Raw genomic sequence first — 24,493 nt, forward strand, 5'->3', positions numbered from 1 at the left:
AAAGAATTCTAAAAGCATATGAATGTAACACTGAATAAGATGACACGTTCAATGCTGGACATATTAATTTTACATGGTAATGGACAAAGGGTGCCATGATACACATAATAAAATCAGATGAACTAATAATATGAAATAAAGCCTCTGGCTACATGCAGCCATACATAAAGGTGTCTTATGTGACCAGACTGTGGATTGTGCATATAAGAGTTCTTTTAAGAAAAAAATTTAATAGATTTTACCATTTAGAATAGTTTTAGGTTTACAGCAAAATTAAACAGAAGACACAAAGATTCTCACATCCCATCTGTCCCCACACATGCCTCTCTCCACCATTATCAACTCCCCACCAGAGTGGCTCATTGATGATCCTATGTCAACACATCATTATCATCAAAAGTCCATAGATGACATTAAAATTCACTCTTGGTAATGTACATTCTATGGACATGGACAAATGTATAATGACACGTATTCAATATGGTAGTATCATATGGACTGGTTTCGATGTCATAAAAATCCCTCTGCTCTGCCTATTTATCCCTCCCTCCTCATCCACCCCTGGTGACCACTGATATTTTTATGGTCTCCATAATTTTGCATTTTCCAGAAGTCATAGAGTTAGAATTAAATAAGATGTGTCCTTTTCAGATTCCCTTCATTCACGTAGAAATAGGCATTTAAATTTCCTTCATGTCTTTTCATGGCTTGATAGTTCATTTCCTCTTAGCACTGAATAATATTCCAGGGTTTGGGTATATCAGTTTATTTATCCATTCTCTTACTGAAGAACATCTTAGTTGCTTCCCAGTTTGGGCGTCTGTGAAGAAAGCTATTATAAACATCTGTATGCAAGTTTTATGTGGGTGTAAATTTTTAAATCCTTTGAGTAAATGCCACAGAGCATGATTATATGGTAAGAGTTTGTTTAGTTTTGTAAGAAACTGCCCAACTGCCTTCCAAAGTAGGAATTTTTTAAAATAACTTGAATAACAATATCCCAAATATCTCCATAGTTAATTAAGAATGAATGTTGGTAATGGATACACATAGACTCTTAGAATGTGTCCCATGTATTGCATTATACAATTCTTTTAATAAAGAAGACTAAGCAGATCAAAAAGTAACACTGCACACTTTCGGAGAACAACCATTTCAGAAAGTGATGGAATATGTCCGTTTACTCAGGCACAGGAATCTAAAATTCAATACTTACTTCCTTGTTTAAAACTCAGCAAATTCAACATGATTTTTTCAAGGACCATAAAGAGGCCATGTGTAAAGTAGAAAAACTGAGTTTCACAAACTGAGAACAACTATTAATAATGGGAATTCACAATTTGATTCTTAACTTGGTTTGTGGATTGAGATTCTGTGAGTTGTTGGAAAAGGTTAACACAAATCTTTAATTAATTACTTTCATGTGTTTCAGTATCGCTGTGGCAGGGTAGAACGAGGGTGTGATTAAAGCAGATCCCATTCCCCATTGCCTTTCTGACAAACTCGCCTTCATCCGAAAAGATAAGGCAGATATGACTTCCTCCGTGGAAACTTCTGGGATCTTGTTATCTTTGTTACCTTGTTCATCTGGGCTTCAAGATCACTTGGTCCGGACACCTGTTGGCACTTGTCATGATGCTGTGGCTGTTTGGGTACCCGTTCCTCCGTGCTCCTTGACAGTATCTGCACACTGAAATCTTCATGAAAAGCTTGTTTAGTGAAGAGAGAGAGAAAAATGAATGATGCATTTTGCTGTGTTGGAACCTGACAAATAAATAGGGAAGAGTCCAGCAAGATTCAACCACCTTTCCGGTTTCCTGATTACAAAGATGTTTAGCTTTATGAATGAACAGTAACTCAAAATGACCTCTTATTATCTATGCAGCAAACTGATTGCTCCTATTTAGACCCTTCAGATTCTTCTGTATCAATTTAAATGCATCATCCATTATAAAGCATTCTTTACTTGCACCATTGCTTTAAGACACCCATGCGTTATTTTTGAAAGTCTTGTCTCCTTCATGGAACACTTTATAACTTTTTCCATTCTCACTTTTTTTCCAAGTAAATGTTGTTATCCTAGAAGGCCCTGATTATTTCTGTAAGAAAGAGTCCTGGATACCCACAGGATCAACACAATGCTTTGCCCAGAACTCAATCACTGCCACTTTGTTATTGATCTGAATAAACTGACTACATGTTTAGAAAAAACAGAGCACCATTTGGAAAGAACACATCTGTACAAGGACTCCTAATTCTCTGATTTATGAAAATAAATCTTTAAATATGCTTTCTCTCAACTTCTTGTTACTTTAAGAATTGTGGAGGGGTACCCGGGTGGCTCAGTGTTTGAGCATCTGCCTTTGGCTCAGGTTGTGATCCCAGGGTGCTGGGATCCAGTCCCTCATCAGGCTCCCCATAAGGAGCCTGTTTCTCCCTCTGCCTAAATCTCTGCCTCTCTCTGTGTGTCTCTCATGAATAAATACATAAAATATTAAAAATATAAAAATAAAAGAATTGTGGAAACATTTTCCTCTGATGAAGTTGGGTGGGAGATAGTTTACCGGGAGACATGTTTGTCCCTGGGGGAGTTATTTCCTGCTGGTGTCCTCAACTAAATCTGTGGTATGAAGCAGCTGGAGTATTCAATCGCCACTGGAAAATGAGGGTCAAAATCCACAGTGCCTGGAAAAATTTAACTAAATCCTCGGATTTTATTTAGACCTAGCAGCCATTAAGAACTACTGTGCAGCAGGAAAAGCCTTATACTCTTTCAGAGGCTTGCTCTACATCACATTTTGAGATTAAAAAACAATGACACCTTGTTGGATCCAGATATACAGGTGACCCTTAAATTTCAAAACCAAATTGTAGAGGATGCCATCTGTGAGCTGCTTTGATTTTATAGACAAAATAGTACTTTTGCCAATGAATTTATTTTCAATGGCATAAAATTGAAGTGGAGGGTGGTATTACAGCATAGAAACTAATGTACACAGAAGGCTATTCTCCTAACCAGACTATACAGGTTATAACTTACAGAGGCTTAAAAAGAAGGTGACAGAGTCAGACATAAGTAGTCATGGAAAAAGGAAAAACTGTTTTATTTGATTATTAGGTATTGACACAGATCAGAACTGGAAGGATTCTTAGAAACTAGGCAGTGCCACCCTTTAATTTACAGAGAACACTGAAGGCAATGGCAATTAAGAATTTCCCCTAGGGAAACTGGATGGATAAAAATGAAAGAGCAAGAGTTTCAGCCCTTGTGATCATTATATTTTTAGATTTATTTATTTATTTTAGAGAGAGAGGGTAACTGGGGAGAGGGGCAGAGGGGGAGAGGGGGAGAGAATCTCAGACTCCTCACCGAGCATAGAGCTGTTGTGGGGCTTGAACTCATGACCCTGAGATGATGACCTCAGCTGAAATAAAGAATCAGATGCTCAACCGACTGAGCCACCCAGGCACCCCTGGCCTTGTGATCAGTATTATATGTAAATACAATTACATGCCTATCTAAGGTATTAACACAAGGTAGGTCTCCAAAATACTTATTTTCTCTTTTTTTCTTGCATCTATCTTTTTGCTGCTATAAAGAATATCAGAAGGTATTGATTAAGAACATGATTTCAAAAGCTAGACTTCCTGGATACATAATCAGTATTGTTACTTAGTAGCCAGGTAGCCCTGGGCAGAATTGCAGAACTTCTCCTGTGCCTTGGATTCCTCACAGGTTAATAAGAACTGAAACATAATTTTCATCATAGCATCACTGGGAAAATTAAATAAGTTAGTACACACAAAAATGCTTAGAAGAGTACCCAGCATGTAGGACATGCTAATAGAAGTAAACTATTATTACAATAATGATTATTAGGAGGTCACCTAATTAGGAGGTCCACCTCTTGGCATTCGCCTACTTGTAAGGCATCCAGTGCCCTTTTTCACTCCCTCATTGCTCCACACTGAGATAAATATGAAGGGTATTTATCTGTCTTCTCTTATTAAAATATACAAGAGATACAATCTAAACTGTCAAATTGAGGGATCCCTGGGTGGCGCAGTGGTTTAGCACCTGCCCTTGGCCCAGGGCGCGATCCTGGAGACCCAGGATCAAATCCCACGTCGGGCTCCCGGTGCATGGAGCCTGCTTCTCCCTCTGCCTGTGTCTCTGCCCCTCTCTCTCTCACTGTGTGCCTATCATAAATAAATATTAAAAAATAAACTGTCAAATTTCAATAAAACCTGAAGACATTTCAATAAATTAATTCAATTAATATTTGTAGTTGCTAGTGGTTGAACCTATTTCACCTGCCAGACACAGGTGTCATTTTCATGGTCCTTTTATATTGGAGCACCTGGATGGCTCTGTCAGGGAAGGGTCCAACTCTTGATTTTAGCTCAGGTCATGGACTCAGGACTGTGGGATCCAGCACCAGGTTGGGTTCCACATTGAGTGTAGAGTCTGTTTGTCTCTCTTCTATCCCCACTTGTGCGCTCTCTCCTTTAAAAAAAAAAAGATTGTATTTATTTATTCATGAGAAACACACAGAGAGAGGCAGAGACATAGGCAGAGGGAGAAGCAGGCTCCATGTAAGGAGCCCAATACGGGACTCGATCCTGGACCCCGGGATCACGCCCTGAGCCAAAGGCAGATGCTCAACTGCTGAGCCACCCAGGTGTCCCAAATAAATACAATCTTAAGAAAAAGAGTTCTTTTATTAATTTAAGTAGGAAGAGAAATGTATAGAGAAATACAGGAGAGTATGCAGGATCAATAAGATCTCTATTTTGGTCTAGGTTAGAGTCTGTCCCAGGTGGCAGGTTGCTTTTTCCATCTTCAAGGAAAACTAGCAATTGTAAGTAGCCAATAAACAGTTTAAACTGAAGATCCTGATATGAGACTTCTTCTCTAATATGGTAAAATTTGACCCATCTCACAACTACAGAAATCCTATTTATTATAAAATAAACAAATTTTAATTGAAAGCATAAAAATAACCCCAAAAGTCTTAGTGTATATTTGGTAGACATTCATATGTGTGAGTGTGTTGGTGGGTGTGAATTTACAATCGAACACACCTATTTTCATATATAGTCAAAGAGAAGAGAGACTTTCATCTAACATGCAAAAGTGAAAATGTCAGAGCTTCTTCATTCACTTTACCTGTCTTTAAAACATATCTATATTTCTGGGTACAACAATATGAAAGTTCATAATGTTTACATTTTAATGGATCTTTCTTTGAAATTGCTTTTTCAGGAACATTCTCTTATTTTCTCTGAAGGCAGTAGGGAAAACAACCGTGTTATAAAATAATGAAAATCTAGGCTGCGTTGCTAGTCATTTCAGAGTCATTTGACTTTTTCTTATATACTGTAAAAACAATTTCTTTATCTCTAAATTGGAAAAGCAAACTAAATGTAAGCCCTTACTGGCTTTTACCCTTTATGCACTTCCCGTCTATGACCAATGTTGTCTCTGCCAGCACACTACTAATGGCCAAGTAGGACTCTCTCTGAAATATTATTAAGCCTTAAAAATCACACCAAATAAATTAAGGGATAAATCCCAAACCATATTAAAGGCAATGCACTGACTGAGAATTTCTATTTATAATTCAACTGTGTATTCAAGAGTCTACAAAGGGCTGTGTTCTTTGGGATGGGAAGTAGGAAGAGACATGATCAGCTAAGCAGGACTAGAAAGACCAGAGTGCTTAAAGCCAGTAATGGTAGTGTCCATTCAAACACAACCTAGAAGAGAGGAAACTTAGACAATGGACACTGTTTCTTAATCTCACTGGCAAGATGATTACTCTTTTAAACTAGGAGCCATTTACTTCTGTAGTCTCAAAACTCACATATTTTGCAGTATGGTTTTCACTAAGCATGGAATTTAATTCCATCTTACTTCCTAGGATCTGATATGTTAGTCAGGCAAAGACTAGTATTCTAGCCCATTTGGGAGTGACATTTCCCATTGTACATTGTGAAGCATCATTTGGCTTTCTTCATAATTAAAAGCTTGTTACTGGACTTCAGGGGAAATGCTGGGTTTTGAACCAGAATCAGAATAATGGCACATTCACCAAAGTGATATCATGGCATAGGTTTTATGGGACAGTCTGCTGTTCTTCTCCAGGGGAACCAAGACAGCCTTACTAACTGAATGTTTGGTTGTTTGGTATTTACTTTTGAAATTCTACATGGCATCATCATTAGATGTGATGAGCACCACACACCAAAATATGGAAGGCTGTCTGCAAAATGTCATTAGTAACAATTATAGTAATAATTAATAACCAAGAATGAAACATCTACTAAGGCTTTGCAGGGATTATTCATTTCATTCTCATGTCAGCCTAATGACAAGAGTAATATGATCCTCACTGTTTGATAAGGACATTGAAATCAAAGGGACATAAACTCATTTGCCAAACTTAAACAGCTAACTGGAAGAGGTCAGATGTGAAACCAGGTAGTGTGACTACAGAGCTTATGCTGTTGAGACTTCCTATTTGCTGAGAAGGAAGAGTCATTTAATAGAATGACTGACTCATCTTATTCAGCACCTGACATGGTGCTTTGAATCTGGAAACTTCATAAAGATTTGCAGGACTGAGTCACCATGCATTCATGATTACTAAGACAATCAAATATGATGTGAGTGAATAAGCTAACCAACACTTTGAGTAAGAAATCAGTTCTAGTAAGATTTGTTGCCTTTCAATATAACCAAAAAGATACTAAATCCTGGATGTCTAATCCGTACTTTCTAATTATATAATGTTTTCACTCTTCTTCTTAGAGAAAGTGAGTACAAACTTTGCACATTAGAAGAGCTTTTTTAAAATTTATTAGAGAGAGAGGAAAAAAAGAGAGAGACCGAGACAGAGACACAGGCAGAGGGAGAAACAGGCTCCATGCAGGGAGCCCGACGTGGGACTTGATCCCAGGTCTCCAGGATCAAGGCCTGGGCTGAAGGCGGCACTAAAATGCTGGGTCACCCGGGCTGCCCACATTAGAAGAACTTTTAAAAAGGATTTTTGAATGGCCTTCAATACTTGCCAATATCATCAATGTTTCTCTCTACTTTTCATTTTGTTCTCTCTATAATTTAATAAACCATCTGAGATAATCTGGGTATCTGCCGGTCCTGTTATCAGAAGAAAAGAACATGAACACTCATCTATTAGGAGGTGATACGATATCATTTCCTTCAATGAGAAATGGCTGAGATGACACTTCTACCAGGTAATTATTTCATGAAGAAAGAACACAAAATCCAATTATTTCTAATAAGTGCTTCTGGATATTAAATATTAATTTTAATATTAATCTTATTGATGACATTATTATCATGGTGTGTAGCTGGCTTATAATTTATCTGCTGGGTGCCACAAGGATTAGCAGTTTTGATTGCATCCTAAGGGAGCTTAAGAGAAGCAGATGTACGTCTATAACTATCTTAATATTTCTCCCATGCTTTCTGACATAGATTTTTATAACTTTTTATCATAAATTCATCTGTGTATTTGGCAAATTCTTAACAATAGCTTAAGGGGAATACCAACCCCATTCTTTCCACTTCTGTGTAGAGTTGACATGGTCTTAATTTAGCATGAGCCTTTGTTGTACTCCAGCTTTCACAAGGGATCATTGATCTCAACCTCAGTCAATAGACTATGGAGAGGCGTTGGTGTTCATTCATCAGAAGAGCTGTTCTCCCTCTTTAGCCAGGCTCAGTTGAGAGAAGCCACATTTAAAGTGGATGGCTTGAAGTGGTTCATCTCAGACTTCTTCAGATCTGCCCAGGGCAAGAATGACATTCTATCAGCCACCTAATGCAGGACTTACAGTAATTTCACTTTGATGCTATGTCAGTACATGTCAAAGGTCAGAAAAACAAATGGTCCTATTGAATTAGTACTTATATATAGGACATGGAATTTTCTGGTGGGGGTGAGGGGAGGGTGGGATCCCCTCCCTGTGGCTTCCCTCTACAAATCTACAGAAGAACCCCAAGCCTGGGAGTGTCCTGGGAATGTAGGGAAGCTGTGCTCTGCCCTCTGGCCTGGGGACAGGGAGAGTAAGTAGGGCAGGCAGACTGAGAACACCATCACAGAGGAGATGTCATAGCTAGGATGAGTGGGGAGGTATTGCCTGCTGCCAGCTCTCCCCTACAACCCACTGGTGGGTGGCATCTGGGTGTGGGTGCCCAGATGGAGGCCAGAGAAGTGAACATCCTTCCCATGCTTGTGGCCATCACTCCGATCTGGGTGCTTACTACAAGGTCCCATCCTCTGTGTCTTTCATTTCATACCCATATTTTGGTATCAACACAGTTCGTCCATGCAGACCACTAGGATAAATTCTCCCCACTCTCCACATAACACTTAAAAAATTTTGTGTGAGATCACTTTATTTGTATCTCCAAGACATTCAGGATTATATCCTGAAACAGGTTTCCTCTTGTTTGATTGCCTTTGAGAATATAGGAGTCTAATTTTTGGCTCATGCATCAAAACATATGGGTTATTACAGCTAGATTTTTAAGCATTGCTCTGGACTTCATCTGAAACAGCCATCAGGGTTTTTTTTTTTTTTTGATTATTAAGTTTTGCAATTTTCTGCATTATGTATTCTCTTAAGGTGAAATTTTCCTTGAATATGTAGATAGGATATAAATAAAATCAAGTGATCATATTTACAGGCTGCCAAATGATTTGGCCACAAAGTTCTCATTGATCTAAACTCCCTACCCTCATCTTCTGCAACAGCTGTGCATTCTTCTCTGAGCCATCTAGAAAGGTTTTCCATGATCCTTTTGGGAATTACTACTAAAAGGTGAAAAGATTTATGATCAGAGGACACCTATAAACTCTGGAGCTTCACTCTCATTTAGTGGATGTTAATTCTGAGAGAGAAGCCTGGACAGAGACCAAAAGTATATCATTTATAGTCAGAAAGATGTATTTTTGAGACATCTTAGAGAACCAAGCACATTGTGCCCAGGCTGGAAATTTTGTATACTGCAGGAAAAAAAAAATCAGAAATAGAATCACAGCTCTCCACAGCATGGCTGTCAGCACTCACCAGCACTCACAGACAGGCCAGAAAAAATGATGATCCAGGATTCAGTATTCAAAATGTATCTGCCATTTTTAAATTTGTGATCATGGGGGTGGGGAGTGAGTCACAAGAAGAGATATCTTCAGGGGCCAGGAAGGCAATGAAATAAGTGAACTTGGCAGGGTTTGCCTGTGGTTAAATGGAAAGAGGACAGGTATGATTAACTGAAGGATGATTGATGCCACCTGGAAATACGAGCCCTAACATATCTGATTATCCTGCCAGAAATATGTCAATTTTTAAAAGATACCAAATAATCTTAAAAATTAAAGTGCTACGCAGGCCAAAGAAAACAGCCTGCCAGTTTGTGAATTTTAGTTTAAAATGTATATAAATACCTCAAAAGACAGCTTGTATTTTTTAAATAAAACCTAGAACATTTTGGAAATAGCCCTTGGATTTCAATTAAACAGCAAATCATGAAGAGCTTAAAATATTTGTATTTGTAGAGCCACACATACTTTCAATAATTCATAAGGTTATATAAGTCCATGGAATTTTGCAGAAGAGCATTAAAGCATCAACTACTTCAGAGAATGTTGAAAAAGTATCTGATAATTATGAAAACGTAAGAGTATATGTTAAAATGAAGACATTTAATTTAATTTGGTGGATACTAAAGAGTAGTTTATGAGTCTCAGATGACAAAGTAAATATCGACCTTGATTGAAGCTCAGATATTTTACTCAATAAAAGAGAAATAATTGATTGGGAGCAGGGGGCATTGTTTGTGGAATCACTTGGGGACATATGTCACTAAATTCTGCATAATTAGGAATTGCATCCCCAACCAACCAGATGTTTTTCTAGATCCCACGTTACCACTTTGAGTCTGTCCAGAATCAAATCATATGTTGATTGTATCCAGTTTTTCTCATTTCCTGATCCTGCTAAGGGATATTAGACAAGTCAACTTACATCAGCTATTATTTACCAAGAAACGCAAATGGTATAAGAATGGGGCTCCTTGGGCAGCCCCGGTGGCTCAGTGGTTTAGCGCCACCTTCAGCCCAGGGTGTGAAACCGGAGACCCAGGATCGAGTCCCACGTCCGGCTCCCTGCATGGAGCATGCTTCTCCCTCTGCTTGTGTCTCTGCCTCTCTCTCTTTCTCTCTGAGTGTCTCATGAATAAATAAATAAAATCTTCAAAAGAATGGGGCTCCTTTATTATTATTTTTTAGTTAATTCATCTATTTTCTAAACATGCTTTAAGAATGATTCTTGAAAATACATGAAAAATATGGCCTGATAAAATACACTTAAAGTGAGTAAGAAAATTGGGACATCTGGAGAGTTGGTTAAGAATCCAACCCTTGGTTTCTACTCAGGTCATGATCTCAGACCCATGAAATTAAGCCCAGTGTCAGACTCCATGCTCAGCACACAATCTGCTTGGATTCTCTCCCTTCTTCTCCCTCTGCTCCTCCCCACCCCCATGCCCTCTCTCACTCTCTTTTGTGCTCTCTCTCTAAGATAAATAAATATTTTTTTTAAACAATAAGAAGTTGATTTAATGTGACAAGAATGTTTAGAAGGTAATGTAAATCCAGGAATGTATTAAGTATACACAGAGAGAGTAAGAGAGACACTGAGGGGATTGAAAAGAAAGCAAGTGGTTAAACTTATACATTCATATGCATAACTCCTTCAAGTTATGCATTCCATTCAAAGGTTGTTCACCTGTTTGACTCTAAATTTTCTATAGCCAAGAAAAATGGTGAAATATGATTTATCATAGAAGTATCATGAGTGGGAAATATCAGAAAGGGAGACAGAACATGAAAGACTCCTAACTCTGGGAAACGAACTAGGGGTGGTGGAAGGGGAGGTGGGCGGGGTGTGGGGGTGACTGGGTGACAGGCACCGAGGTGGGCACTTGACGGGATGAACACTGGGTGCTATTCTTGTTGGCAAATTGAACACCAATAAAAAATAAATTTATAGAAACTTTTAAAAAAAAGGAGTGTCTATAAAGTAGGAAGAAATTGATGTTCCTGATTTTACTTTTGACACTCATGAGATAGAGAGAGAGATCTTTGACTACCACTCTTCAAAGAATTAACACTGTGTAATACATCTTCCTTATAATAAATAGGATGAACTGCATAGTTTTTTGTAACATCCATCAATAGAGTTTAAAGGTATCACATCAGAATATAAACTATTGAGTAATCAATATAATACACTGTGTCCAACATATCAGTACACCATAATATAATTCACTGACAGTTTTTCAACTTCCTGTTAATATTTTGAGCCTGCTATTTATTTGTTGTGGAGAGCATGCATTTGAGAATATTTATCAGGATCTCTGGCCTCCACTCACCCCATGTCAGTAACTCTGTTCCCTCACTGTGTCAACCTAAAATGCACCTAAACATTGCCACATATCCCCTGCAGGGAAGGCAAAAATCAGCCCTGATTAAGAACCTCCATTACCCTCCAGAACCCTGGAGGAAAGGAAGGTTTGCACAGAAGCTTCTAGAAATAGTATTTCTTTCAGCTGAGGCTTTCAAAGCTATTTGGTGGCTGTCAACTCAAGCTTAGTCTGTTTCAAAAGTACATAGAGTACAGGTATATGTCAGAGAAAACGGTATCATAATTGCAGAGATTTAGACTTGAAAAATGAGCCGCCTTGATGTTGGCTAAGGAAGAAACTCCTGCCTATTTACCACAAATTGACTTTCTCTTCTTCCTGGGCATCCAACTGAAAGGCATCCGCAGTGTGCCTTGCACATACATAAAGTTGGCTGTGTGGCAGAGTCCTGGCAAATGGAATGTAAGCAGAAGTGATGAGTATCATTTCTGGGTAAGACTTGGAAGAAGCAGGTCTGAGCCCTCCTTTGTCTCTCCCTGTTCTTACTAGATGCAGAAAAGGATGATCACATGGGAGATGAGGAATTGACAAGATGGGAGGAGCCATCTTCAAAGACAAGCGGAGAGAAGCCAATAGTCAACCAGTAACACTTGTGCTGAAATATTTTTGCAAATGAGAAATTTTATTGTGTTTGAGTCTATCAACAGTTTGTATCTATGGTTTAGCTTATGCTACTAACACAATAGGACTAAGAGCTCTTTCAACCTAATTATGCCCAATACAGACTTTTCTATGCCATTTCACTGTTTTCACACATGCGTTTATCACATAGATATTTGTTTGCAGTGTCATGTGAAAATAAGTTTCACAAATAAGGTTTTTATCCTCAAGGGTATTATTTGGGACAAAGCTAGACAACATGAACAAAGCAGAACACAATAACAAATAAACACAGAGCAGATTGACCCTTCTGCCCACGTCAGTTACTGACCAGTATTTCTCACTGACTATGTGTCATTTGTTAAGGTCTATTTTTAGTTATCTCCTATTTCCTAAAATCATCAGAAAGACTGCGGACTTGGGGCACCTGGGTGACTCAGTCTTTGAGTATCTGCCTTTGGCTCAGGTCGTGATCCCAGGATTCTGGGATCCAGTTCTGCATCAGGCTGCCCACGGGGAGCCTGATTCTCCCTCTGCCTATGTCTCTGCCTTTTTGTGTCTCTCATGAATAAATCAATAAAACATTTTTTAAAAAATTAACTAACTGAAATATTCTAATTTCTATTATTATTTGGTTCTTGTGGCTTCTAGATCAGAAGTCATCAAAGTTTTCAGTAAACAGTTGCACAGTAAATATTTTAGGCTCCATGTGCCATGCATTCTCTGTCACAACTACTTACCTCTACCATTCTAGTGCAAAAGGAGCCATAGATAATATATAACAAATGTGTCTGGTTGTATTTAAAAAAAATTGGTTTACAAAAACCAGCAGTGGGCCTGATTTGGCCTACGGGACATTGTTTGCCAATACTAATCTAACTCATTTTATAAAAATAAGATGTGTTAAAATTTTCTGTATGGTGGGTGATTTTTAAAAGCCTAAAAATCCTTTTTCTGAGTGTTGTTATATTCACTGACATCTGTAATCTGCTTTCAGATTTTGGGGTAAAACATTGCTGAGATAATTACTATAATTATTTAAATACCATTAAAATTGAAAATCAACTCTAAAGCTACTTGTCTTGAGTGATAAATAGCACTTTTACCCATGAACATACAAAAAGTTAAATGGGAGTTCTAGGGAATTCCTCAAATGCTGGCATTTATGAATTGGGAGACAATTCTTCATGTGTCTCTCAAATTTCTCCACATCTTGGAATCAAAAACACCAGACAGGGTGTGTCTGACCTATGTGTTCAAGAATGTTAGATAAGGAACAGCCTCAGAAGAAAGAGCATTTGCACCTAGATCAGATCACACGTTTGCTTTGTGTCCTACTTTAACAAGTATGTTATCTTTGCATAAGTTTACCAGAAGCCCATTTTAAAAAGATTCAGTCTCATTTTTTTTTAAGATTTTTATTTATTTATCTGACAGAAAGAGAGAACACAAGAGGGGGAGTGGCAGGAGAAGATTCTCCACTGAGCAGAGAGCCCTATGCTGGCGAGGCTCCATCCCAGGACCCAGGAATTGTGACCTGAGCTAAAAGCAGATGCTTAACTGACCTGAGCCACTCAGGCGCATGGCCCCCACTCAGGCTCCTTATTTTAAAATAACAAAAAGGTATCCAGAAATGATGATTAAAAAAAAACTCATTGTACAAAAATGTATGCAAATTTCTCTGGACTTGTCTCCTATATAATTCTCTAGGCTCAGAATGAAGGTGAGCAGTTCTTAAAGTCAGATGTGTGTAAGAATAGGTTTCTATTGGCTTGCAAGGTGTGATTGTTAAATTTTCAGGAAATTTGAAAGATGTTTGTTGAACCATTGGTAGTTTGAAATCAGTACAGTGAAATATTTATACCATATCCATCACTAAATGCTATAAACTACAAATTAGGGTCTGCCGCCCACCACCGCCTGCCCTTCCTTCCTTCCTTCTTTCCTGAAAGCTGATTTTCTAGCATACAACTCAGGCCATAATTAATAACAAGTCCCACCTTTGGTGCCTTCTCTAAATTCACAACTGGATTTTACTTAATACCCCGAGATAAAATGATATGAATATTATACTTCAAAAGTATGTATCCTGTATGAATTTATTAAAGGTTCCTCTAATAGAAGAGTTTATTAAATCAGTTACCAAAAACAAAACCCCAAATAAAAAATTGATTGATTTCATTTTTATTTCAATACCCCATTTCTATGTCCTATAAGGAGGAGCTTACTTATGGTTCAGGCAGTAAATGAAATGAGAAAAACGTTATATCACAAATTCCAACACTATCCTCTTAAAGTTTAGGAGAAGATGAGTAAAAGAAAGAGATATTGAAGAAGAAAGTGATTAATTAAAAGTTAATCTAAAACCTCCCGGAAAGGGCACCTGGATGGCTCAGTGGTTGAGTGTCTCCCTTTGGCTCAGGTTGTGATCCCAGGGTCCTGGGATTGAGTACCATATCGGGCTCCCCACAGGGAGCTTGCTTGTCCCTCTACCTGTGTCTTGGCTCTTTGTGTGTCTCTCATGAACAAATAAATAAAATCTTTAAAAATATAAAAAATTAAATTAAATTAAATTAAAAATTAAATCCCCTGAAAAGAATTTTGCCCCCCTCCCCCTCAAAAGTGTGAAGAGCATTCAAAACAGAGCAACTTAGAAGCCAAAGAAATTGCTCGTCTTGCCGCAAGACGTTGGCCAACTTGCAAGTACAGGTACCAGTAATAACAGATCTGTATATTGTCATGTCATCTGCATTGCCTTCAGACTCATGGTTTGTAGGTGAGGTCACTTTCCCTGAAGGACTCACACAATACTTTCCTTTGCACAGTCTGACCCATTGGGTGGGTCCTGACCAAGAAACATGTGCTAAAACCTCTTAACCCTTGCTGACTCAGGCCAAACCCAACTTTCTTCAAAAGCATTCTGATAATAGCATTGAGGAAATTAGACAGACACATACAACTGAAAAATATTTCCCAAATGAAGCAATAAGCTAGCAAAGTGCTATATTTTCTGAACAGTAAGAAAAAATAACATTGCCACAAGTCAAAGTACACATATCCTGAAACCTAGCATCACTGCCAGTTGAAATGGGAAAAGGAAAGCAACTAATTCACGTATCTATATGTTTTGGGAAAACAGGCTCTAGAAGGAGTGTGTGCTATTGTTAATGGTGCTAAGACCAGAGAACTGATCTTAGACATTTAATTATAGGTTGGCAAATGAATGAAGAATAAACAGTGGAAGCTTCAAAAAGTTTTTGGTGGTATGAGCCAAATATCTGCTGCATATTAGATATATAGGACTACACTCATACTTTTAATAGACATGTACATAATCTGGACAAGTTTTAATATTTCAGATTCTGATGGAATAGGTCTGGGCTTGGACTTAGGATCCTGCAGTTGCAATAAGTTCGCAGGTGATAACAACACTCACGGTCTACAGAATAGCAAAGAATTCATCTTGTTGATAGACTAGCTTTAATGACTCTTATATTGTCCCCCCCCCATGTAAGACTTTGATGACTAAAATCTATGACACCTGTCCTAGAAATAGCTTCAGATGCTTCATCTGGAAGTACTGCCATGACTCTTAGCAGCCCTGCTTCTTCCATACATTGTTCCGGCAGTTGGCCCAGAGTGATCCATAACAAATGTGATTACACTAATATCAGTACTCTAAACTCGCTTTGTTAATACTCCTACCTCAGCATAAATCTTGCTCAGCCTCTTATTAGAAGCTTTTTTCCATCTTTGATTACTGACAGAATAAGCTCGTTAAGACCTTAAGAGGTACACCAAGAATAAAGAAATCACTTATAGACCTGGGTGCCTGGTCTCAACAGTTAAAAAAAAAAAAAAAAGAATTGGCAATCTAAGTTAATTGGGCATAACAGTACTTCACAGTACACCATGAAAAGAAAACACAATAAAAAAAAACTCAGCCAAATAAGTAATTCAAACAAAAGCATGTAGCTTCTACCAATTATTTAGATTATCCATTACTTCGTTCAACCTGCGCTACCACCTTGGGAAATGGTATTCCCTGTTGTTGTATCTGTGCCAACAGCTGAGCTTAGCCCAGATGGATCTGGTTTGCATGTGTCCTCAGTGTTCCAGGTAGGCTATTTGCAATCTAACCATCTGGGTTACATAAAGATATTATTCAGATTCAGATGCACCCTTGGAGTATGAGCTTCCTCAACTGAGCCTCCCATGATGCAAAAACCAATTTAAGTATGTGTGATTTGAATGCCTGCAATCATTATAAATGGATCAAAAGGTGAAAAACTGTGTTGTAAACTTTTCTTTTCCTGCACAGTCTACTTACATATGATTCAGAATTTGTTGAGATTTATATGGTGCCAATTTTCAGGATTATTTGAGTCTTCATGAATTAAAATGCATATAGTTTTCTTCTGCCTCAAAATTAGAACCATTAGCAGGTACTAATTGTGTAGTTCTGAAATTTCAACTTCTTTTTTAAAAAAAGATTTTATTTATTTATCTATTTATTTGTTTTTAAAAGATTTTATTTATTTATTCATGAGAGACACAGAGAGAGAGGCAGAGACATAGGGAGAGGGAAAAGCAGGCTCCCTGCAGGGAGCCTATACAGGATTCAGTCCCAGGACCCTGAATCACAACTTGAGCCAAAGGCAGGCAGGAGCTCAACCACTGAGCCACCCAGGCATCCCTGAGATTACAACTTCTAACTGGACTGAATTTCTGCATTACTGACTTTTCATTATTTATCTTAAAACTATTATGTATGCTACATGTCTTAGGGCTATTGTCAGTAAAAAGGGCCTTCTATGATCTTTCTAAATAAACACAAAACAAATTTACAAGATGAGTACAGTGTGTTTGCTACTACAAAACACTATTCATTTACTTTAATAATCTTTTCTGTTATAGGAGCATCATATTCAACTCTATTTTTATGTATATTTCTTGTCCACTTATTGGTGTTTTCAAATAAAAAGCTCTGGGTTTAACTTTTCATTTTCACTGCCTTTATGATGCATTATTTGGATTTCTCCATTTGCTTTCTTTTGTTTATTTTATTTTTTAAAAGATTTTATTTATTTATCCATGTGAGACACAGAGACAGAGGCAGAGGGGGAAGCAGGCTCCATGCAGGGAGCTCGATGTGAGACTCGATCCCGGAACCACAGGATCATGCCCTTAGCTGAAGGCAGGCACTCAACCGCTGAGCCACCCAGGTGCCACTCTTTTGTTTATTTTTAATAATTCTTTAGTGAAATGATGATTTGGTTGTTTTAAGTTGTTTATATCTGTATTATTGTAAAGATAATGTACCTCTATTGTAAAAGTTTGAGAGGTATGAAAAATATAGGGACTCCCCTAATGACCTGTCCTTTCTACAACTACTTGTTGCTCCAAATACTTAGGGAATACACTTCACTAACATACACTTCACATACATAATTTTTGTGGTAGTTTTTAAATTAAAGCAAGGAATGAACAAATAAATAGGCGTATGGACAAAGAGGATTGATACAGAGATAAAGATAGTTATATGCTTGTATTATATTTAATACTGACAATTCTGAGAACATGCCTGTTTTTATTAAATCAACAAAATGAAATTAGTTTTTATTTATCAAAAATTATCCCAGATCACATGAACTTGAAAAATATTTGGATTAGTTTTTATACTTCTGAAAGTTTTAGTAATATTTTATGAGTATTTTTCTTTACACCAATTAAATAGAACTCTTAAAAGTATACACATACATAATACACATACACACATATACATAAACATACATACAGACACAGAGATCACATAGCTTTTGCTTTACAATTTTAATCATGTCTCAGGTAAATAATACAAAGCTGAACAAGAGCAGAATCCAAATTGTATTTCTGGTAGATGGACTAAGTTAAGGTCACATGAATGCTGCAAGGATTCTTTTAAAGATTTTTGGAGTCATTTTGTCTGATAAGTTTCTGCAATCCAATCAAAGAATGTGTTCCATTGTCTCACAGAGGTTTGAGATTCTCTTGTCGAAAGAGTTCCTCCACAGGTGGATTGTCTTAAGTTAAAGATTCCCCACAGTAGTCACTATAATTCCAAATTGTCCAAAAGTTCAACCATTTTCCAAAAAGGCACAAGACCCTGGTCCATAGGTGGGCACACATATAGGAAGCAGGAATTTTTGAGGAAAATTGCAGACTAGTTTTATATCATCTTCCTCTTTAGGTTCCCTAAGACATTTTCACTATGGGGGGGTATTTCTTAACAGCTATTCTAAAACACAGAGAATCATGTGTTTTCCTCCCTTTTGAACAGAATAAGGTGATTTACCAATGCACTTCAATAAAGAAAATGCAGGTTTGCATAATAACGTCCGGGAGTTCAAAACACAAAGAGGGAAGAGCTAAGATCCAAGAGAGATTTACCGTGGAATCTATAGTTCTGAAAATAATGTTTAATAAAAGTTTACTGTGCATGAAATAACACTTCCCAAACTGGGAGCCTTCACATTCAGAGGATAATATCAAGGGGAATGAAGTTACAAGAAAGCTTCTACAGTGAAAATGACAGGGAGCCTGAGTGGCTCAATCAGTTAAGCAGGCAGCTCTTGATTTCAGGTCATGATATCAGGGTCCTGGGATTGAGTCCCCTTTGGGTCTTCTGCTCAATGAGGAGTTGGCTGCAGGGTTCTCCCTCTCCCTCTGCCTCTCCCCCTACACTTGCGTGCTTGCACACACACACTCTCTCTTTCAAATAAATAATCTTTAAAAAAGTGAAAATAATTAAGTTGTCTTCCCTTCAGAATGATGTTATTACAGTGGGGTTTCCATACAGCAGGGGATTGGTTAAAAGGGATTATCTCACACCATTTTCAGGAAGACTACTGAAGTTTCTTTTATGATTATCGGAGGCTTTTACAAGAAATAACCTAAGTTTACTTGTATTCATGGAATAGGATAGATTTAATTTTGTTTATATGGCTTAAATGGTTTTGTCTGGGAAGTTCTCAAATTCAGTCTTCATTTTGTTTTCAATTTTATCAGTAATCCATAGTTTAAAACAAAGAAAAAGAAAGAAAAAGAGAGAAAAAGAAAAAGTGAAATAAAGAAAGATTAAGTCCTGTTCTTTGATTCAATGATTTTGTGATTATTTTTGCTATTCTCAGTATTCCTAAAATCTTTCTTCAGATACTTTCTCTAAATGATCTATTCTGTTTTCCTTGGAGACATATTACTAAAGTTCATGATTCAATTGTAAAGTCGTGAATAAAACTAATGCTGAACAACAAATAACACTTTATTCTAATTCCTAATTATCTTCAAGCAATCATAGGAAATAGGTGTCCTTAAAGATTTCCTCTTTGTAGAAAATCTATCTTACGTGTTCCTTTGAAATTTATTAAATTATTTATCAAATTAACTTTGTGCATTCACAAGTGTAATGTTTAATCCCTGAAAAAAAGTTTATTACATACTTTTTATGTTGCAGACACTTTTCAGTAATGAAACAGAGAACACGATTCACACTTGATAATTGGAAACATTGCTGCAGATACATTCCAATGAAATTATGTTAAAATCATTAACTTGCTTTTGAGATACATGTGTGAGTTCCTTATGAGATTTGCAAGTCTCATAAAGCAAAGTCTCTACAATTGGCATATTTGTGTATGGACTCTTGTGCTTGCTTCTGAGAAGACAAGCTTGGCAAAATAATGTCACGCTTTAAATTGCACTTCACAGATACAACCTTGTTCCATTTCAAATTTGTCCATATTCTATCTATGTTTTCTAGTTGACTGCTAGTTCCCTGGTTGCCAATAAAGAAGACAAAAAGGATACCAAAAATGATTCTATGAATATCTTGTTTTCCAGTCATTTCAAAATAAATCTAAGAAAACAAACCAAATCCCTGCGTATTATTATTATCATCCTTATTTTCTGTTTTATTAATGAAACCTAGTTTAATTAAAGTAATTACTACTCTTCCTTGAAGAAGCACAATTAATTTTAGGGAGATGGGAGCTTATAAAAACTAAATAGTTTTCACATTTGACTAAAATTTCTTTGTAAATCATATCAAATCAAGGAAGCTTACTTGAGTTGACAAACGAAAATAACACAAAAATAATAACTTTTCCTTTCTCCTTGTTCCCAGGCATCCACGTGTGAGTGAATGAAAACACTGTATGTAAATAAATAAAATATATGCAGTTGACCCTTGAATAATACAGGTTTGAGCTCCACTGGTCCATTTATACACAGAAGCTTTTCAATAAATACAGTACAACACTGTACATGTATTTTCTTATGATTTTTTAGTAACATTTCTCTTTGTTCACTGTAAAAATGTAGTATAGAATACATGTAGTATATAATATATGTGTTAGTTGACTATAGTATCAGTATATCAGTAAGGCTTCTGAATAACAGTATAGGTTATTAGTAGTCAACTTTTTGAAGAGTCAAAATATACATGTGGATTTTTTGACCGTGAGGGTCTGTGCCTCTACTCCCCATGTTCTTCCAGGGTCAATTATATTCTGCCTTCCAATAACTCCTACGTGTGAAACAGAAAGGAGCGAATAAATCTTGAATAAATCCCAAATAAATCTTGAATAAATACCCAAATAAATCTTGTTTTCCAGTCTTTGTTTTTACTCCAATAAGCTTCACTGTTCATGTAATAGTATATAAAACAAAAGGCAAATCAAGAATCAGAGATAATTTCAAAGTTTTAGGCTACATAACTAGCAAAGTGGTTAGGTTCTGGCTGAAAATTCAGAAAATGAGAGACAAGCTATATAAAAGGAAATAAGAGTAAATTCTGGAAGGAAGATATTTTTTGAAGGGAAGGGGCAGAGGGAGACAAAAAGTCTTAGGCAGGCTCCACACCAGTGCAGAGCCCGAATTGGGGCTCAATCTCATGACCCTGAGATCATGACCTGAGCCAAAATCCAGAATTGTATGTTTAATGGACTGAGCAATCCAGGCACCCCTGGCAGGAAGACTTTAACTGTGTTACATCCTTGCATATATCTATATATAAAGTAGATATGAAACTACCACTTCAGGTGGGTGGTTGGGGCTCCTCACTATAAAGGAAGTGCTGAGACTAAATGCAAGATGTATTCACCTAGGGAAAGCATGTAGAAAAATAGATATACTTTAGGGACTCAGCCTGGTGTTCGCACATAATTAAGAAATGAAATCTGGAGCCAATGAGAGAAAAAGAGTCTAGAGAAAAAACTAAAAACGATAATGACCAAATATTCATTTATAACACCAAACTATTCTGTCCCTAATATTCAAAATGCAATTTTGAAATCCAGTTAATGTATTAGCAATGGAACATACACTTTCATTCATTTTTAAAAAGTCTTTTCTGGCAGCATGGAGAATATTTTACACCCATGATGCAGAAGTAAGATTAAAAAAAAAAAAAGATGGCTCAGATTAGAAGTGAAGGCAAGGTCCAGGGTAAGAAATAAACCATCTGGCTTTATTATCCCCAAATCAGTTTGGTTCTACAAGAGCTGATTAAATATTCAATTTAAAGAACTGTGCAGAACAGAGAAGCAATAGACCCAATGACTGGTCTCAAAGATATTACAAGCTCAATGCAATAAGGAGACACAATGTCATATTGGTCCCAAACTGAGACCAGGTAGTACATTACAAGGACTCAAAGTAGGGTTGTGGGACTTATTTTGGTATCTGAGAAGACAGATGATTGTGTCTTACACTGTGTGAAGACGATTTCTTTTAAAAGGAAGAACAATAATGATAAATGAGCATAAAGGATGTGTGGACAAAGAATGCATTAGTCACAATCTATGCATTCTGCTAATGAGGGATAGTCATGCTAGGGTTATGGGGTAAAGCAACTCACTACAAGCAACAGTGAACAGATGAGGTCCATGCAGGTTATTAATCTTATATACACACAGCCTGGGGATGACAGGGCATGTTATAGAAGGCCACACACTTGGGATTATACTTGAGAACAAAGAAACAAGTGGGGGACCTGGGAGGCAGTCTTTGATGTATGTGGGAGGAAACAGTTGGTTTGCTTGAATCATTCTGTGGATGGTAGAACACTGAACCCCACTACTTGGGAATAAATAGAAATTGTGCCTCCTTTGATAAGGAGATTGTCTGATGATGGGCTTTATCTGTGGAAGCATAATGGAGAGGTAAATTTGTAGTTGGGCTGTTTCAAGCCTTCCTAATAGCATATAATATTGGGCCTCAGTTTTAGGTCTTACATCACTTTGGGGAGATGAAACATGGCCATAATGTGAATACGGGAACATGCACACCATGTAGTAGATCTTCCGACACATATTTTAGGAAAACTCAAACAGTGGAGCAACATAATGACACCAGCCTATAGATTCCTAGTAACCTGACTGAGAAGTATGAGCTTTCTGTCAGTGATTTAACACCTTGTTCATCTGTACTGTAGAATAAAATTCCTACAAACACTTTAAAGAAATTTTGTACCATATTCAAGCAAATATGTGGCATTCTGAGTGTTTGGGTGGCTCAGTTGGTTAAGTGTCTGCCTTTAGCTCAGATCATGATCCTGGTGTCCTGGGATCAAGTCCTACATAGGGCTCCCTGCTGAGCAGGAAGTCTGCTTCTCCTCCCTCTGTCTACCATGCCCCCTGCTTGTGCGCTCGCTCTCTCTCTCTCTCTCTCTCTCTCTTTCTGTTAAGCAAATAAAGTATTTTAAAAAGATATGTGGCATTCTAGTTATAGTCTAGATAAATTTACGGAGTTTTGAAATGTATAAAGTGATACCAAATTGGGTTTGTGTTAGTATTCTTTTCTTTTTTAAAGATTTATTTATTTATTTTAGAGACAGAGTGTGAGAAAGTGGTGGGAGAAGCAGAGGGAGAGGAAGAGAGAATTTTCAAGCAGACTCCTCACTGAGCGGGGAGCCAGCTCAGGGCTGGATTCCAGGATCCTGAGATCATGACCTGAGCTGAAATCAAGAGTCAGACACTTAACTAACTGAGCCATCCAGGCACTCCTGTGTTAATATTCTTTAAGTTAGCACCTCTTCTTTACATAATCTTCAAAATACTAAAATAAATTATTCAAATGATCTGCATTTATGAATTTATTGTACCATATATAGCACCTATAAAGATCAAAACAATTTTGTAATATAAAATTAGCCTACCAGATATCCTGACTTAAAGAACATCATCTACATTATCTAGATTGATTTTATTTTTACCAAAAATCAAATTAAATTAGCTATAAATCTTATTTGATTTTCTTTTGTTTGAAAATTTGAGACATGAAACTCTTTTGTCAAAAGACAACTTTGAGTCACAATCAATATTTAGGAACAGACTTTACTAGGAAGAAGTAAAGATGAAGAAAATCATCCTGGCTTCCCTACACTGGGCCATGCCTTGCCCTGAATTATTCCCCAGGTGAGATGATATTACTATCCATCAGATAATCCAGAAAACAATTCTGAGCATTTAAGAAGCCTGTCCTAATCAGGCCCACCTGGGGAGCCTGTAGGAAAGAGTGACACCATGCCAGATGAGGAGACAGAAGGGAAAAGGATCCTCAGGGAGCAAGAGGACAGTATGCTCACCTGCCAGCCCACTGAGCAACAGCACAAAGCCCTCTTGGTCCAGGAAGACGGATTGTGTGCCACAGAGGCTGAGTTATAACTTCCTGTCACTCTCAGGAATAGCAGAAGTAAATTGTTGAGAGGCTGCCACTTAACCTGTCAGACATCAGCACCTGTTATTTACCTAATATCAAGGGAACTCTTTAGTTCCTGTATCTAAAAGACTTGGAGGGCTGGTTTACAGTGACTGGACTGCCAAATTTACTGTCAGTAAAAAGAACTTGAACACCCGCAAAGTATCTTTGGAAAAGTATGAAGGACTTCCACAAGCTCCCATTTTCGTTAGAAAGATAGAATCAGAGAAATTTCAATATACATTGTTAGTATAATGATAAGATTATTGTGTTATCTACATTGGATCACTGTATAGTTTTGTTATGACATTTCTTACTAAGAACACTGTCGTAGCCAATATGCAGTATGTATTTCAACTTTGCCTTTTTGCTCAATAGAATGGCTCAATACCCATACTCTGAAGTCATGAAAAAATAAATCTGAAGACGCTTGTTTTTGAGATTCCTCATTTTTAACCAAATATGCCCCATGTGCTACAGATTATATTTCCAAACACTCTCCAGTCAGGGGACCCATTTCAAAGCAGTGAAATCACTTTGCAGAAGCCAATTCCCTGACATAACTCCAGACACCATCTTAGCACTCACAGCTGAAACCCTCACATGCTCAGGCTTGCATTCTTGGTTATTAAAGACTCCCTT

This window comes from Nyctereutes procyonoides, unplaced genomic scaffold (genome assembly GCF_905146905.1).
Source record: "Nyctereutes procyonoides isolate TBG_1078 unplaced genomic scaffold, NYPRO_anot_genome, whole genome shotgun sequence".
In the NCBI taxonomy this organism is placed as follows: Eukaryota; Metazoa; Chordata; class Mammalia; order Carnivora; family Canidae; genus Nyctereutes; species Nyctereutes procyonoides.